Source organism: Capsicum annuum, chromosome 6 (genome assembly GCF_002878395.1).
Source record: "Capsicum annuum cultivar UCD-10X-F1 chromosome 6, UCD10Xv1.1, whole genome shotgun sequence".
NCBI classification, from domain to species: Eukaryota; Viridiplantae; Streptophyta; class Magnoliopsida; order Solanales; family Solanaceae; genus Capsicum; species Capsicum annuum.
Window position 1 is genome coordinate 145,084,541 of NC_061116.1, and position 6,743 is coordinate 145,091,283.

The 6,743-nt window shown below is 33.8% G+C and overlaps 1 long non-coding RNA gene across 2 annotated transcripts; it reads left to right on the top strand.

The window, feature by feature from the left end:
• The first annotated feature begins 3,010 nt into the window (after positions 1–3,010).
• On the top strand, positions 3,011–6,527 carry LOC124899722. 2 transcript variants are annotated; one of them, XR_007057196.1, is made up of 2 exons: positions 3,011–3,641; positions 6,279–6,527. It is a non-coding gene; the product is annotated as an uncharacterized LOC124899722 (long non-coding RNA). The 2 variants fall into 2 exon arrangements; XR_007057195.1 differs by lacking the exon at positions 6,279–6,527 and adding an exon at positions 4,157–5,485.
• Positions 6,528–6,743: the final 216 nt, after the last annotated feature.

The following is a 6,743-nucleotide window of genomic DNA, read 5'->3' on the forward strand; positions in this document are numbered from 1 at the left end:
GATTTAATTTCCATGAAGCTATTCAATCTTCCGTTAATGGAACTCGGAAGATTCAATTTCCATTAATGAAACTCGGAATTAAATTAGCGAATTTTCGAGTTTGAATCTTCCGAATCATTCATTAAGTTTCAATTAGCGAGTTCCATTAAATTATAGCCATTAAGGAATTTTTCGAGTTCCATACATGAAATTTAATGCGGAATCTTTCCATTAATTATAACTATTAATCTTTTCGAATTATAATTCCGAGTTCGAATCCATTTATAATTCCGAGTTCAAATTATAAATGGAACTCGAAAGAATCGAAAAAATCTTTCCATTAATTATAACCATTAATTTTTTCATTAATTCGGAAAGATTTTGAGTTCCATACATGAAATTTTTATTTTCATGATTTTTCGAGTTCCATTAAGAAGAAAGAAGGATGAAAAAATAAATAAAAATATAAAACTTTAAATAATTATAAAATTAAGGGGCTGTTTGGCAAAAAAGAGAGTTTTAAAACGTTTTTAACACTATTCACATGCTCAATGCGCGTGAATCACACGCAGTGTGACAAATGACAGATATATGCCATTAAAATACAGAAAAAAAAAGTTTGGGCCGGGGGGGGGGGGGGGGGGTTAATAGGACCTCCGCAAAGTTCAGTATGCTCAACTGGTAATTCAGTCAAACTTTAGGTATTTTCGTGGGTATTATCCCAACTTTCAAATGAGATTCTTTTATAGTGTTATCTTGACCATTTTTTTTTTTGGAATTTTGATCCTTAGAATCCAATAATCTACCACGCTTCAGGCAGGTTTTGGACTCATTAGCCACGACACTAGTAGATGGTCCTACAGGAACTTCAATTTGAATTGGGACATTCACTGTAGGAATATTTGATTTAATAATCCTTTGTAAATCTGTAAATGTATCTGGCATTTGATTTATAATTTTTTGCAGGTCAATATTCTTTTGTGCTTCTTGCTCACAAATAGAAGTACGTGGAGCAAGATGAGACAACAATGAATCTTTTTACAATATTTCTCTTTTGATTCTACTATTTTCTTCCCTAATTTTGAGACAATAGTCTCATCAAACCGACAATCTTTAAATCGAGTAGTGAACATGTCACGACCTAAAAATCAAAGATCATGGTGGCACTTGTCGCAATAAACCTTGACAAGTAAGCCTATCACCAAAATCTACAACAAGACTCCTAGACCAGAGTCGAACCACACACATATAAAGTAAAATCAAAACTACATAGTTAAAGATACCAATACAATATTCAAAAATTGGTGTCACAGTGTAAGAACCACTAATACAACTCGAAGTCAGAATATACATAGGATATCCAAAAATAAACCAACTATATCGCTAAATACAATAAGATATAGTCTAGATAATAAAAGATAGTGGCCAACTTCAGATGCATATATCTACTACTACCTTGAATAGACGTTAAATACCGTTTGAATTAGCTATCCGTGTGGCACACTCGTACCTAGATCTGCACCAAAAAGGCATTGTAGAGATGAGTACGGTCCACTTGTACTCATCAGGTATCATAAACCGACTGAGTAAAGTAGAAAATAAAGAATATAAACACAAACTATGGATACATCACCTGCAACCAGAAAATATCTCAAACGGTAGTCCACACTTTCTCCAGTAACAATTCAACTGTATATACATATAACAACAACAAGTAGGGGAAAGAAGAAGAAATATACGCATACTCCAAATATAAGTATAAGAAGATAGAATAAATGGACAAATATCAAGTTACAAGTAGAAATACAATCATAGAACAAACACAACATATGGAATGCAATGAGGATGATGATGGTGCACGAGGTTTTCGCACAACCTCCGTATACATCTACTAAGCTAAAGCTTCCTGAGGTAGAACCTATAGGGACTTCTTCAACCTATATACAACTAATATCCAATACTAATATCCATATCTCCTCTTCAACACATACACCGGTAGGATTTTTTAAAGATGTCATATTTTTTATCAGAAAAAGCCAGTATTTTAGTATTTTCATGATGGTACTAGTTTCATGAATGAATACGATATGAGGATGTAATGCTCACAAACAATCAAAATGAAAATAGCCAAAATCCAACCAGTATACCAATAATATAAGCCAAAAATCCACTCAAATCAACCAACCATCCATTATCTATGCTGACACCTAATTTTTGCCCTCCACAATCAAGTTTAATTTCTAGTTTCTTTGATTTTTAAATAAAATTGCAACATTTGTTTTATCCAAATAAAAACTTTTCAAAGTATTTATCTGAGAAATTTTATCATTTAAGTAGCGATTATATATTACCGTATTCAATTATATGAGATCATATAATTTGGTTACTTAAATATTTATGACATATCGAATTTAATTAAAGATTGTCTTGAAAATAAATTCAAAAGGTTGAAATCTTGATCTAAATATAATTCATTCTCAAAATGATTTATTTGGAAAAAATACTTGTTTCATTTTATCAAATCAAAAAACTCGGGGATTAAATGAGGAACTAATTCGTATCAAACATCAATTTAATTTAACCAATCTATTCAATTCGATCATAATTGAAACCAAATTGAATATACTTGCTTTGGAATTGGCCAATTAACTTTCAATTTGGTCAAAATTTAAATAGGATGGGCTAAATTAGAATTGAAATTATTTTTGAATAACCCCTAATCTAATTAGGGTTATTTTCTAAATATCCTAAAAAATTACCAAATTTCTAATTTAATTGGGTTATTTTAACCCTAGTTAAAATCTAATTGGGGTTATTAAATAACCAATAACCCCAATTTTTCCAAACAACCCAAACAAAATACCCTGACCCAGCTGGCCCAATAAAAACAGCTTCACCCGACCCACATTTAATCCTTTTCTTCAACAGCCCAATATAACAATAATAGACCATCCCAATCCCACCATCTCTGACCCGGCCCACTCCCTTTCCCTTTTAACCACAGCATCAACGTACACCTGGAAACAACCTCAGCCAAAATCGTGTACAATCAACAACAACATCAATCAACGGCTTCAACCCGAATCCAACCCAGCAAAGCTGACCCAACATCTAATTCTGACCCGACCCTGATACCTACATCAACGATAACACCAACAACTTAATCCGGCACCCTGAAACCCGGCGATCCGCCGACCCGAACCCGCGATAAACACAACATTATCCATCAACAACCAAGGGAGTCCTAAAGTGTCATTTGCGTGTGATTGATGAGCCATCCGCTTCTAGAAGAGTTTAGAAACTGTCCAGCTGTCTCTTTTAATGGTATAATATCTCACCATCATCCGATTCATACAGAGGTAGAAGGTGGATATTAATTCTATTTTGAAATTTTGAAATCCTCTCCTGGAATTTCTATCTGATTTTTCCATCCCACATCGAAAGGAAAAAGGGCTGGACTCTAAAGTTTTTCCTATATATACTCTTACTATTTTCGTTGAAAGGGGAAAAAGGGGAAAAACCCTTTGAGCAAAAATCAGTAAATTTTTATTTTAGTAAAATTTTAGAAGCCGTCGATTTGATCGGAATTCTCGAAGGACCTATTTTCGGTGGTGGTGTCTCCCGACGTTAGCTTGAGGTCCTGTTTTGCTGCCCCGAAGAAGGTAAACTTCTTTCTACACATTCTTTATGACGTTCTTTTTTTCATCTCTTTCTCCGTATTGATAGGCGTATAGTCGTAATCAAAGTGGCTGTGGGACTGTTTGCTGTAGTTGGCTTCGATGGCCGTAGGATTTGTCTGAAGTGTTTGGCGTTATGTCATTTGATGAGCCATTATTTTACATTTTTGTTTTCATTACTACTTTTGTAATCTTTGGTTTGATGGCAATAGTACTCCGATCATGGATACCTTTTAAGTAAGTTTACAATATGCTTATGTAGTATCTACATTGCAACTCATCATATGCTCTTTGGTATCAAACATGTTATTTACACTTAAGTGCAAACAAAGTACTTAAGTGCAAACAAAGTTTACATCAAGACATTTCTTGCTTAATATGTTGTTCGACTATCTGAATGCACCTTTGTTCTTCTTATTAGCCTTTTCTACATTTTTCTTTTCCAGCGACCGAGCATGATTAAGCTCGTTCTATGCTTTCTTTCCTTTAAATGGTTGTAGGTTACGTATTTTATTTTCTTATTCCTTGACCATGTGGGGTTTTCCGAATGGACTTCCCTTCCTTTGCATTTCTAAGAGGACAATGAGGCGCCTCTTTTCGAGTCAAACTTTGAGGGAAAAGTTTTTAAAAGTTGACCATGTGGCATACCGAATGCAATGCAAGGAGTCGAAAGAAGAAGAAATGGACTAAAGTCTCATCCTTGAAGCAGCTAAGATACTTGAAAGTCCTATTTCTTCATTTATTCATTTGTATTATTGTCTTTATTTATTTATTTCATTGTTTATTCATTTGGGCCTCGAAACCAAAGTTGTAAATTTAATACAGGTGGAGCAGATTTTGGGTCAATGGGCCTGAAAAAATAGTTTAGACAGGTTATGGGCTAAGGCCCAACATTTAGATTACGACAGGTGCAAGTGGGTCAAAAACTTAATTAGATTAAGACAGGGTCTATTGATTTGGGCCCAATGGTCTAAGTCCTTTATTTCCTCCCCTTCCCCTTTTACATGCTTTGTTATTAATTTATTTAGACTTAGTTAAAATTTCTACTAAGTCGTCCAAATCTATTTTACATAAGCCTTTTCCTAAAATCAATCACTTATCAACAATCAATTTTTTTGAAGTTAGTCAAAAGATATTTTCAAACAGTTCGGATAACTGTAAGTTAGCGGACGTTTTAGGTGCCTTAAAACCTTCCTAAAATGTTAATGGGAACTGCTTACCTAGAATTTCTAACTTAAATGATTTTTCTATTTTGAACCACCTAAATACTTTACAAAGATTTTCTCAATCCTTTTCAAAATTATGTGGGGTTTCTCAAAAGTCAAAATTTTTGTAAAACAGAAATGACAACTTTGTTGGGGATTCTAATTAAGTTTTAACCAAATGTTTGACTTTATCTTTGATTAACTGTTTAAATTGCTTACATGTTTATATGTTTTGATTTTGCAGAATTTAATTATTGCATCTCATACATAGCATAATCTCACATTTGTTATTAATTTATTTTGGGGTTTCATAGATGTCTCGATCCTTGTTGTTCAACTTCAAATGAAGTGGTAGAAATACGATGATTTATTAGCACGTGAGGCGTCTGATGGATATTTGTATTTTCAAATTCAAGTCGTTCGCTTGGGAACCTGGTTCAAATTCACTCTAGATACCTAGGATAACGCAAAACCAAAATCTTATATTAGGCATGAGCCTAGGACGACTCAATACCCGAGGGGGTATTGCGCCCATTAGAAAACTTGTCCTGTGTCAATCGACCTTGAGTCAATTACAGACGAATTATATTTATATATTGAAGAAATATATGCTATTTAATCCAATCCATTATCCTTCGGGGGTAGGGCGATGGCCGATAGAAGAGCATTCAGGAACTGGTATTTCCTATCCCTTGCATGGGATATTGTTCTTTTTCTCATGTTATTTTTCCTTTCCCTAAAAATTGTATTCTTTTTTTTGCAACGTTTGTAGGTATTTATGTCATTTATGTATACCTATAAAGGATTTTTTGGGGATAATGGATTGGTTTTAAAAAGAATATACTTCCTTCAAATATGTTAGGCCAACCTTTGGCTCAAAAGGGTCACCCAATTAGGATGCACGTTTATTTTCCATAGAACATCTCTAGGTGGAATTATACTCCACTATACAAAAGTCCGGCCAAACATACTTCAAGTCTTCCAAGTTTCTCAGAAAAGTCCGCAGTGATTCTTAAAACTTACAAAATGATTGCTCTCATTTTAGGAAAACTGACTTTGGAATCAGAAAAAGTCATTATAGTTTCGAATTACGTAGGGCTTGCTTTCTCCTTTGTGAGATACGTAGGCAATCTTTTGGCCCGACCTATGTCTTTAAAAATTTTGTCGTCATTCATTTTTTTGAAAGAAGTAATAAGGTCGAAAAGTAGAAAAGTTGAGCCTTCTTGATAAATTCCATCTATCCATATCAATGAGTAAAATCTTATTCATTGAAATTCTCGAGTCAGTATTACTTCATGGATCAATTCGCTTGAGATGAGAAACAACTCTATGTGTTTACTTTCGACCTTATCATCTTACTTTGCTTATTACTAATGAAATCTAACACGATAGCCTTTGAATTATTTTTACTTTGCAGCTAATAGAAATTACTCTGTGTTGGCACAAAATGGTCCTGCTTCAACAGATCAAAATGAAAGAGATCCCCTTCTTGACTATAGCTTTGTTACAAGAAAAGAAAAATGACTAGTAGTAAAATTGGACTCTACCAATCATTTTTCAAAACCTGTAAGCGATGGTCTTGAAAATGGAATAAAAAAAATGTGAGGAAAGAATTTTTCAAGACAACTGAGATCATGGAAGATTAATTAGAGGAAATATTGTTGAATTGAACCTCCACTCCACTCATGATTCATCACACGTCTTGTAACAGTAACTTAAAACCTGCCATTGTCATGTCATAACAAGAAGCAAGATAATGATAACCCTAAAATGGTCAACAGAAGAGTCAAAAGAGTTCGAGAATCAAAGAAGCCTAATTTAGAGAAAATCGAGGTGGTTAACTAGGAAGACGATGACTAAAGGAATTGGACATTTGATCCTT